Below are 11,537 nucleotides of genomic sequence, written 5' to 3'. Positions count from 1 at the left end.
TGCAACATGCCCAGTCGCGTTTGGATTTTCTGGGTCAAATGCTTATAAATCCTCAGGATTGTTACATCCTGAGAGTGTGCAAGAATATACCTGAGACTTTTATAAACTAACACAGGCCAGGCGCCGTGGCTCACACCTGTAATCCCAGCACTTTGGGAGGCTGAGGCTGGCGGATCACGAGGTCAGGAGTTCGAGACCAGCCTGACCAATATGGTGAAACCCCATCTCTGCTAAAAATATAAAAAAATTAGCCAGGTCAGGAGAATGGCGTGAACCCGGGAGGTGGAGCTTGCAGTGAGCTGAGATCTGGCCACTGCACTCCAGCCTGGGCGACAGAGCGAGACTCCGTCTCAAAAAAAAAAAAAAAAAAAAAATTAGCCAGGCATGGTGGTGAGCGCCTGTAGTCCCGGCTACTCAGAGGCTGAGGCAGAAGAATCACTTGAACCTGGGAGGTGGAGGTTGCAGTGAGCCAAGATCGCGCCACTGCACTCCAGCCTGGGCAACAGAGCAACACTGTCTCAAAAAACAAAACACGAACAACAACAACAACAAAAAAACCTAACACAGATGGTGTGCAATCAGTGTGAAAAAAATCAGAACCTACAGCTAAGCAAACTGACAAAGCAAGAAGTAAATCACACATTTTCAGACACAACTAACATTTTCAAAAACTTTCCAGCCTTCCTCATTTGCATGGTATAAACATATAGGCATTGAAAAAAAAGGCGGTCCATGTTACATAAACTGCTGCAACCTGCCTTTTCATTTTTCATGGAACGCATTTTTATTTCTAAGCATGGGATCAAACTGTACCTATTTTTTAAAAAACAACTTTTATTTTTAAATTTAACAACTATTGTGGATATCCTTTCCAAAATAGGGTTAACATCTACCAGCTCTTTTTGTATTGGTTTTTTTGTTTGTTTGTTTGTTTGTTTGTTTGTTTTGAGACGGAGTCTGGCTCTGTCGCCCAGGCTGGAGTGCAGTGGCCGGATCTCAGCTCACTGCAAGCTCCACCTCCCGGGTTCACGCCATTCTCCTGCCTCAGCCTCCCGAGTAGCTGGGACTACAGACGCCCGCCACCTCACCCGGCTAGTTTTTTGTATTTTTTAGTAGAGATGGGGTTTCACCGTGTTAGCCAGGATGGTCTCGATCTCCTGACCTCGTGATCCGCCCATCTCGGCCTCCCAAAGTGCTGGGATTACAAGTTTGAGCCACCGCACCTGGCTCTTTTTGTATTGTTATGGAAAATATTCCCTGTTGTTTCTTGCAGTGAATAGCATTATACAATACATCTTTCCTACTGGATTTTTTGTTTTTTTGTGGTTTGTTTGTTTGTTTGTTTTGTTTTGTTTTTTGAGACAGTCACACTCTGTCACCCATGCTGGAGTGCAGTGGTGCAGTCTCGGCTGACTGCAACCTCTGACTGCCTGGTTCAAGTGATTCTCCTGCCTCAGCCTCCTGAGTAACGGATTACAGGCGCCTGCCACCACACCTGGCTAATTTTTGTATTTTTAGTAGAGACGAGGTTTCACCATGTTGGCCAGGCTGGTCTTGAACTCATGACCACAAGTGATCCACCTGTGTTGGCTCCCAAAGTGCTGGGATTACAGGCGTTAGCCTCGGCTCCTGGCTTTCTACTGGATTTTAAAATTTCAGTTGGGTAAATAGAGACAGGTGGGATTGCTGAGTCAACTGGGCTGTGCACTTCAAGTTTCAGTAGAGGCTACCATATTTCTTTTTCTTATTGAATCCTAACTATTCATCATCTATTGGCCAGAGTGAATTATCCATGTTTATTAAACGGTCCCTTCTGTGAAACATTTTTTTTTTTCTTTGAGGCAGAGTCTCACGCTGTCACCCAGGATGGAGTGTAGTGGCATGATCTCGGCTCACTGCAACCTCCACCCCCACCCTGGGTTCAAAAAATTCTCCTGCCTCAGCCTCCCCAGTAGCTGGGATTACGGACACCTGCCACAATGCCCGGCTAGTTTTTGTACTTTTAGTAGAAACAGGGTTTCACCATGTTGGCCAGGCTGGTCTCAAACTCCTGACCTCAGGTGTTCCTCCCGCTTCGGCCTCCCAAAGTGCTGGGATTACAGGCGTCAGCCACTGCACCCGGCCCCTTCTGTGAAACATTTTTTTTTCATGTTTTGCAGGGAAGTTTCTAAATCTTATTTAACCCCGTGAGTCTCAACCAGGGGTAATTTTGTTCTTCTGGGGACATTTGGCAGGATGTTTGTCTCCTAAACATCCTACAATGCTAACACCATCCTACATTGTACATCCTATGCAGTAGGATGCAGCTAAATATCCTACAGTGGACAGGTCGCCCCACCATACAGAATGTTCCAGTCCAGAATGTTCATAGTGCTGACATTAGGTCGCCCCACCATACAGAATGTTCCAGTCCAGAATGTTCATAGTGCTGAGACTGAGAATTCCGGTACCCGGCCAGATATGGTGGCTCGTGCTTGTAATCCCAGCACTTTGGGAGGTTGAGGCAGGCAGATCACTTGACCGCAAGAGTTTGAGACTAGCCTGGGGAAAACCTTGTCTCTATAAAAAAAAAATAGAAAAACTTGGCCGTGTGTGGTGTCACGTGTCTGTGGCCCCAGCCTCAGGAGGCTGAAATAAGAGGACTGCTGGAGCCCAGGAGGTCGAGGCCGCAGTGAGCAGTGATTGTGCCACTGCACTCCAGCCTGGGCTACAGAGTGAGACCCTGTGTCAAAAAAGTCAAAAATAAAAAAAAAGAATCCCTGTACCCGATTCCTTTCAGCCTCTTGGGGACATGAGTCCTTAGAAAGGTCTTGTCTGTGGCATGAAGTGAAGCTTCCTTTACTATGAAATGTATCTGAATAAAGCATAGATTCGCAGGCTCTTCTTACAGACTAAAGGGTTAGAATTTGGAGGCAGCCGGGTGCGGTGGCTCCCAACTGTAATCCCAGCACTTTGGGAGGCCAAGGCAGGCGATCACCTGAGGTCAGGAGTTCGAGACCATCCTGGCTATCACGGTGAAACCCCGTCTCTAGTAAAAATACAAAACAATTAGCCGGGCGTGGTGGGGCATGCCTGTAACCCCAGCTACTCTGGAGGCCGAGGCAGGAGAATTGCTTGAACCCGGGAGGTGGAGGTTGCAGTGAGCTGAGATCGCACCACTGCCCTCCAGCCTGAGCAACAAAGAGCAAAACTCCATCTCAAAACAAACAAACAAAAAAAACTAACGTGGAGGTGGTGCCTGGGAACTGAATTTTATTTTGAAGGCCCCCATACAGTTACCTAATTCTGGTGTTGCCTTTGACCTCCGCACCTTCAGGAGACCCTCATACTTCTGGAGCTTTCTAAATAGACACACACACACACACACACACACACACACACACACACACACAATGTGTACTTGTCTTGACTTTGTAAAATTTAATTTAATTTTTTTTTTTTTTTTTTTTGAGACAGAGTCTCGCTCTGTCACCCAGGCTGGAGTGCAGTGGCACGATCTCGGCTCACTGCAAGCTCCGCCTCCCAGGTTCATGCCATTCTCCTGCCTCAGCCTCCCGAGTAGCTGGGACTACAGGCGCCCGCCACCACACCAGGCTAATTTTGTTTTTGTATTTTTAGTAGAGACGGGGTTTCACCATGATAACTAGGATGGTCTCGATCTCCTGACCTCGTGATCCGCCCGCCTTGGCCTCCCAAAGTGCTGGGATTACAGGCTTGAGCCACCGCGCCCGGCTGTCTTTGTAAAATTTTTATTATTATTTTTTTCTGAGACAGGGTCTCGTTCTGTTGCCTAGGCTGGAGTGCAATGGTGCAATCACACTTCACTGCAGCCTCAACCTCCCAGGCTCAAGTGATCTTCCCACCTCAGCCTCTTAAGTAGCCAGGACTACAGATATAAGCCACTATGCCGAGCTAATTTTTTATTTTTTGTAGAGATGGGGGTCTTGCTATGTTGCTTGTCTTGAGCTCCTGGGCTCCAGCAATGCTCCCCCCTTGGCTTATCAAAATGCTGGGATTACAGGCATGAATCACTGTACCCGGTACCTTTATTTTATGAATGCTGTTTTTAATTATGAAGTGATTCTTATTCATGGGAACACCCTTCAGTTGGTCCACTGGCTATTATATTAGTTCCCTGTTGCTGCTCTAACACATTTCCATAAACTTAGTCGCTCAAAACAACATCAATGCCTTAGCGTATGGTTTTGAAGGCCAGAATTCTGACAGTTTCACTGGGCTAATGTCAAATCAAGCTGAGGCCAGGTGCGGTGGCTCACGCCTGTAATCCCAGCACTTTGGGAGGCCAAGGTGGGTGGGTCACTTGAGGTCAGCAGTTCGAGACCAGCCTGGCCAACATGGCGAAATCCCATCTCTACTGAAAATACAAAAATTAGCTGCACATGGTGGCGCACACTGTAATCTCAGCTACTTGGGAGGCTGAGGCAGGAGAATTGCTTGAACCCGGGAGGCGGAGGTTGCAATGAGCTGAGATTGGGGCCACTGCACTCCAGCCTGGGCAACAGAACAAGACTCTCTCTCTCAAAAAAAAAAATCAAGCTGGGTACAGTGACACATACCTGTAATCCCAGCTACTCGGGAGACCGAGGCAGGAGAATCGCTTGAGCCCAGGAGTTCAAGATCAGTCTGGGTAACATAGTGAGACTCCCGTCTCTAAAAACAAATAAGTAAAAATAAATTCAAGTCAGCAGGATTGGTTTCTTCTTTTTTTTTTTGAGATGGAGTCTCACTGTATTGCCCAGGCTGGAGTGCAGTGGCCGGATCTCAGCTCACTGCAAGCTCCACCTCCTGGGTTCACGCCATTCTCCTGCCTCAGCCTCCCAAGTAGCTGGGACTACAGGCGCCCGCCACCTTGCCCGGCTAGTTTTTTGTATTTTTTAGTAGAGACGGGGTTTCACCGTGTTAGCCAGGATGGTCTCGATCTCCTGACCTCGTGATCCGCCCGTCTCAGCCTCCCAAAGTGCTGGGATTACAGGCTTGAGCCACCGTGCCCGGCCAGGATTGGTTTCTTCTGGAGGATCTGGGGGGAATCTCTCTCTCTATCTTTTCTGGCTTCTGAAACCCACTGGCATCTTTTTTTTTTTTTTTTTTTGAGACCGAGTCTAGCTCTGTCACCTACGCTGGGGCTGGAGTGCAGTGGCACGATCTCAGCTCACTGCAACCTCTGCTTCCCAGGTTTAAGTGATAGTTATGCCTCAGCCTCCTGAGTAGCTGGGATTACAGGCGCCCATCACCATGCCTGGCTAATTTGTGTATTTTTAGTAGGGAGGGGGCTTCACTATTTTAGCCAGGCCGGTCTTGAACTCCTGACCTCAGGTGATCTTCCCACTTTGGCCTCCCAAAGTGCTGGGATTACCGGCATGAGCCACCATACCCCATCCCCACTGGCATTTTTTTTTTTTTTTAATGCTTTAAACAATTTATTTTTTTAGAATTCAAAAGCAAACTCTGGATCTTGAGCTTAACTGTAATGGAATATATTACATTCCATTTATTTTTGTAAATTATTTTATTTCTTCCTTGATGATTTAGAGGGACTATCTTCAAGCCAGTACAAATATTTCATACATAATAACTGGCCAATTTCTAACCAATTGAGTAATTTGTTGCATAAAAAGCTACCTCACATCTTTCAGCAAGAAATACATTAAATTTAAATAGTGAAGACATTATATAACGAATTAGGACACAATTAAAATTTGCTTTAAATATTTCTTTGGGGGGAGAACACCACACTTCTACTCAATGGAGAGAAAGCTTTTCATAGTCCAGAGGCGTTTTATTTTATTTTATTTTATTTTTTTGAGACGGAATCTCGCTGTGTCGCCCAGGCTGGAGTGCAATGGCACAATCTTGGCTCACTGCAAGCTCTACCTCCCAGGTTCAAGCAATGCTTCGGCCTCAGCCTCCTGAGTAGCTGAGACTACAGGCCACCATGCCGGGCTCATTTTTGTACTTTTAGTAGAGACAGGGTGTTACCATATTGGTCAGGCTGGTCTCGAACTCCTGACCTTGTGATCTGCCTGCCTCGGCCTCCCAAAGTGCTGGGATTACAGACGTGAGCCACCCCGCCTGGTCTTTTATTTATTTATTTATTTTTAACACCTATTATGTCATGAATTCATAGGGAAGAGTTTCCAGCAGCTCAGGCTCCTTCCGACTGGTTTTCACGCAGTGTGCTTCTCTGGGTGGAGCAGGCTGCCACTTCAGTTGAACCCAGATACCTTGGTCTTTGGTTTCTTTCTTTTTCTGATTGTTTTCCTTCATGCGTTTCAGGAAGCTATCTTGGCTCTTTGAGAGTGCTTAATGTGCTCAATACGCACATTAATTCTCTTGGCAAGAATCTTGCCCTTAACTTGTTTGTTTACAATGCCAACAACATGCTGGGGAATATTGTAGGAGTCCAGTTTTGCCACGGTAACACTTGCGGGGCATTCCTTTTTGAATATCACGCACTCTCTTGATGTCTACAGTATCACCTTTCTTACAGATTCACGTATACATGGCCTAAGGAACAACTTCATGTTTTCTAAAAAGCCTAGAGAACATATATCAGGTGCCTCTCCTTTCCCTTTGTGTTTGTCATCTGGGCAAATTACTGGAAGATGGCGGTTCCGGCCGAAAGGCCCCACTGGTATCTTTTGCTTGTGGTCCCTTCTCGTGTCAATCCAAGCCACTTCAATCCCTTCAATTCTATGTATTCACCTAACCTTCTTGCCTCCCTCTTCCAAGGACACTTGTGATTACATTTACAGCCCATTCAGATGATCCAGGATAATCTCTCCATAATCTCAAAATCCTTGACTTAATCGTATCTGCAGGGCTGGGCATGGTGGCACGTGCCTGCAGTCCCAGCTATGAGAGAGGTTGTGATGTGCAGTAGGATTGCTTGAGCCCAAGAGTTCAAGGCCTCAGTGAGCTATGATTGCACCACTGCACTCTAGCCTGAGCAGCAGAGCAAGATCCTGCCAAAAAAAAAAAAAAGAAAAATCACATCTGCATCTGCCAAGTTTCTTTTGCCATTTAAACTAACATCCATAGGGCCAGACGAGGTGGCTCATGCATGTAATCCCAGCATTTTGGGAGGCCAAGGCGGGTGGAACACCTGAGGTCAGATGTTCAAGACCAGCCTGACCAACATGGTAAAACCCCATCTCTACTAAAAATATAAAAATTAGCTGGGCATGATGGCAGGCGCCTATAATCCCAGCTACTTGGGAGGCCGAGGTAGGAGAATTGCTTGCGCCCAGGAGGCAGAGTTTGCAGTGATCTGAGATGGCGTCATTGCACTCCAGCCTGGGCAATGAGAGCTAAATTCCATCTCAAATAAATAAAGTAACATCCACAGATTCTGAGCAACACACATGGATATCTCTGAGAGGACATTATTTAGCCTACTGCTACAGTATCCTTTGGAGGGGCTGCCATTGTGTCTGACTCTATGGATGTATCAGTCATATGATACATAGTTACGTATCATAGTACAGTGTATCAGTCATGGATCAAGGTGGGAAAACAGAAACCACTTGAGGTCTTTTAACAGAAAGGGGTTTGATACAGGAAATTCACAATGACTCAGTGCTGCCATTGCAGCCTGAAAAACAACCACAGGCAATACATAAATGAATGAGCTTGGCTGTGTGCCAATAAAACTTTATTTGCAAAAACCAGGGTTGGGTCAGATTTGGCCCAGGGGCTGAAGTCTGCCATCTCTGGGTACAAAGGATCAGGACTGAGTCTGGTTCTACAGAGACGACCTTGAAGAAGTGGCTTTCCAAAGCTCCCCGAGGTTGTCACTGAACAAGGGAATGCTGAAACCCCAACTGGTTCCACATCTGGCTGCTGCCAGAGTGAAGGGGAAGGAAAACCAAGACGACTCTGGTCCCTTTTGTTTTCCATACTTGAACTTGGGTGGACACCTTGGGTGTGCCCAGCTGCAGGGAGACCTACGCGTGTAGCTGGGGCTTTGGAATGGGGTGGGACAGGGGCAGATGCTGATGTCAACCTCCCATGAATGGTTTATTAGCATATGTTACAATGATGATAGGGACGGCGGTGTAACTGTAGGGTGCATAATCACAGTCACCATTACGTGTAATTGCAGGATTTGGAGCAGAGTAATTCTCATGCAATATAATCAATTATATAATGAAATGTAATCTCAGACAGATCATCAAGGACATAACTGTGTTACGCCCTCCAGGAAATGGAATATGCCTCTTTTTGAAGTTCCCAGGAGGTTCTGCCAGGTTGGCTGGTGGAGGGAGAAGAAGTCAAGAGCCAAATGGGGTTAGGATGAGAGGGTGATTGGGGTGGGGTGTTTCAGGTGAGAGTGGAGGATAGTGATGGACATGAGAATAGTTGGGAGTTTAGTCTGAGGTTGAGAGAAGTGAGGAGAAGCAGGGGAAAAAGTTCAAGAACAATGGGGTCAGGTCAGGGATTAGCAAACTGTGGATGAGGGCCAAATCTGACATCTGACTTTTTTTTTTTTTTTGAGACAGAGTCTCGCCCTGTTACCCAGGCTGGAGTGCAGTGGCGCAATCTCGGCTCACTGCAAGCTCCCCCTCCCTGGGTTAACGCCATTCTCCTGCCTCAGCCTCCCGAGTAGCTGGGACTACAGGTGCCCACCACCACGCCCAGCTAATTTTTTGTATTTTTAGTAGAGATGGGGTTTCACTGTGTTAGCCAGGATGGTTTCGATCTCCTGACCTCATGATCCACCCGCCTCGGCCTCCCAAAGTGCTGGGATTACAGGTGTGAGCCACCGCGCCCAGCCCGTTTTTTTTTTTTTCTGATACGGAGTTTCACTCTTGTTGCCCAGGCTGGAGTGCAATGGTGCGATCTCAGCTCACTGCAACCTCTGCCTCCCAGGTTCAAGTGATTCTCCTGCCTCAGCCTCTGGAGTAGCTGGGATTACAGGCGTGTACCACCACACCTGGCTAATTTTTGTATTTTTAGTAAAGATGGGGTTTCACCATGTTGGCCAGGCTGGTCTCAAACTCCTGACCTCAGGTGATCCATCCGCCTAGGCCTCCCAAAGTGCTGGGATAACAGGTGTGAGCCATGTCACCCAGCTTTTTTTTTTTTTGCGATGGTGTCTCTCTCTGTCACCCAGGCTGGAGTGCAGTGGTATGATCTCAACTCACCACAACCTCCGCCTCCTGGGTTCAAGCCATTCTTGCACCTCAGCCTCCCAAGTAGCTGGGATTACAGGCATGCTGCCACCATGCTTGGCTAATGTATTTTTTTTTTTTTTTTTTTTTTTTTTTGAGACAGAGTCTCACGCTGTTGCCCAGGCTGGAGTGCAGTGGCGCGATCTCGGCTCACTGCAAGCTCCGCCTCCCGGGTTCCCGCCATTCTCCTGCCTCAGCCTCCTGAGTAGCTGGGACTACAGGCGCCCGCCACCGCGCCCGGCTAATTTTTTGTATTTTTAGTAGAGACGGGGTTTCACTGTGGTCTCGATCTCCTGACCTTGTGATCCGCCCGCCTCGGCCTCCCAAAGTGCTGGGATTACAGGCTTGAGCCACCGCGCCCGGCCATGGCTAATGTATTTTTAGCAGAGACGGAGTTTCATCATGTTTGGTGATTCCTGAAGTGCTGGGATTACAGGCATGAGCCACTGCACTCAGTTCCCCCAAATTTTTTAAAAACAAGTCAGATTTGAGGCTGGGCACGGTGGCTCATGCTTATAATCCCAGCACTTTGGGAGGCCGAGGCGGCTAGATCACCTGAGGTCAGGAGTTCAAGACCAGCCTGGCCAACATGGCGAAATCCTGCCTCTAATAAAAGTACAGAAATTAGCTGGATGTGGTGGCATATGCCTGTAATCACAGGTTCTCGGGAGGCTGAGGCAGGAGACTCACTTGAACCCAGGAGGTGGAGGTTGCGGTGAATGGAGATCATGCCACTGCGCTCCAGCCTGGGTGATAGAGCGAGTCTCCCTCTTAAAACAAGCAAGCAAACAAAACAAACAAACAAACAAAACCCCAAAAATTATTTGGCTGAACAAGAATCTGGAAAAAAAATTTTTTAATTGAGGTAAGATTCAGACAACATAAAATTAACTATATTAAAATGTCCAATTTGGTGGCACTTAGCACATTCGCAATGTTGCACGACTATCACCTTTATCAAGTTCCAGAACATTTTCATCCCCCTCAAAGGTGATCTCGTTTCTATCAGCAGTCACTCCCCACTCCCTCTCCCCCAGCCCCTGGCACCACCAATCTGTTTCCTGTCTCTGTGTGTTCCCAGAAAGGGGTCCCGATCAAGACCCTAAGAGAGGGATGTTGGATCTCGTGCAAGAAAGAATTCAGGGCGAGTCCGTAGAGTAAGTGAAAGCAAGTTTATTAGGAAAGTGAAGGAATAAAGAATGGCTACTCCAGGGCGGGCGTGGTGGCTCACGCTTGTAATCCCAGCACTTTGGGAGGCTGAGGCAGGTGGATCATGAGGTCAGGAGATCGAGACCATCCTGGCTAACACGGTGAAATCCTGTCTCTACTGAAAATACAAAAAATTAGCCGGGCGTGGTGGCGGGCACCTGCAGTCCCAGCTACTCGGAAGGCTGAGGCAGAATGGCGTGAACCCAGGAGGCGGAGCTTGCAGTGAGCCGAGATTGCACCACTGCACTCTGGCCTAGGCTACAGAGCGAGACTCCGTCTCAAAAAAAAAAAAAAAAAAAAAAAAAAAAAAAAGGCTACTCCATAGAGCTATTAGAGTGACTGATGCGGATCTATTTGCCCCTCACTACAAAAGGGTCTCAAGTCTTTGATCTTGTGTCCTTCAGTGTGTGGGACCCATTGTGTTACCCATGGGGCTTGGGGACTGAGGCTCAGGGCTGCTTGCTGGGAAATGTAACTCCTTTGTCCCAGAAAGGTAGAAGGAGTGAGAATGGTCATCCAGGCCTAATGTCAAGTTTCTGCAACCCAACCCAATTCCCAGACGCATTTTGGTCATGATCAATACAGGGGTCAACCCTGAGGGCTGCTGCTTGCCCGTTGTTATGGTTATTTCTTGATGATATGCTAAATGAAGGGTGGATTATTCATGCCTCCCCTTTTTAGACCAAATAGGGTAACTTCCTAACATTGCCATGGTATTTGTAAACTGTCATGGTGACGGGGGGAGTGTAGCAGTGAGGATGACCAGAGGTCACTCTTGTCGCCATTCTTGATTTTGGTGGCTTTGGGCCGTTTTTTGTTGTTGTTGTTGTTGTTGAGATGGAGTCTCGCTCTGTCGCCCAGGCTGGAGTGCAGTGGCGCGATCTCTGCTCACTGCAAGGTCCGCCACCTGGGTTCACACCATTCTCCTGCCTCAGCCTCCTGAGTAGCTGGTGGGACCACAGGCGCCTGCCACCACGCCCAGCTAATTTGTGTGTGTGTGTGTGTGTGTGTGTGTGTGTGTGTTTTAGTAGAGATGGGGTTTCACCGTGTTAGCCAGTATGGTCTCGATCTCCTGACCTCGTGATCTGCCAGCCTCGGCCTCCCAAAGTGCTGGGATTACAGGCATGAGCCACTGTG

The 11,537-nt window shown here is 47.7% G+C and overlaps 1 protein-coding gene across 1 annotated transcript in view; it reads right to left on the bottom strand.

The window, feature by feature from the left end:
- BST2 (bone marrow stromal cell antigen 2) overlaps positions 1–11,537 on the bottom strand; it is a 365,601-nt gene that overhangs the window by 191,585 nt on the left and 162,479 nt on the right. The window lies entirely within an intron of this gene.

Source organism: Macaca thibetana, chromosome 19, assembly GCF_024542745.1.
Source record: "Macaca thibetana thibetana isolate TM-01 chromosome 19, ASM2454274v1, whole genome shotgun sequence".
In the NCBI taxonomy this organism is placed as follows: Eukaryota; Metazoa; Chordata; class Mammalia; order Primates; family Cercopithecidae; genus Macaca; species Macaca thibetana.
The sequence above is the reverse complement of the archived record's forward strand: the minus strand, read 5'-3'. Positions and strand labels throughout refer to the sequence as shown.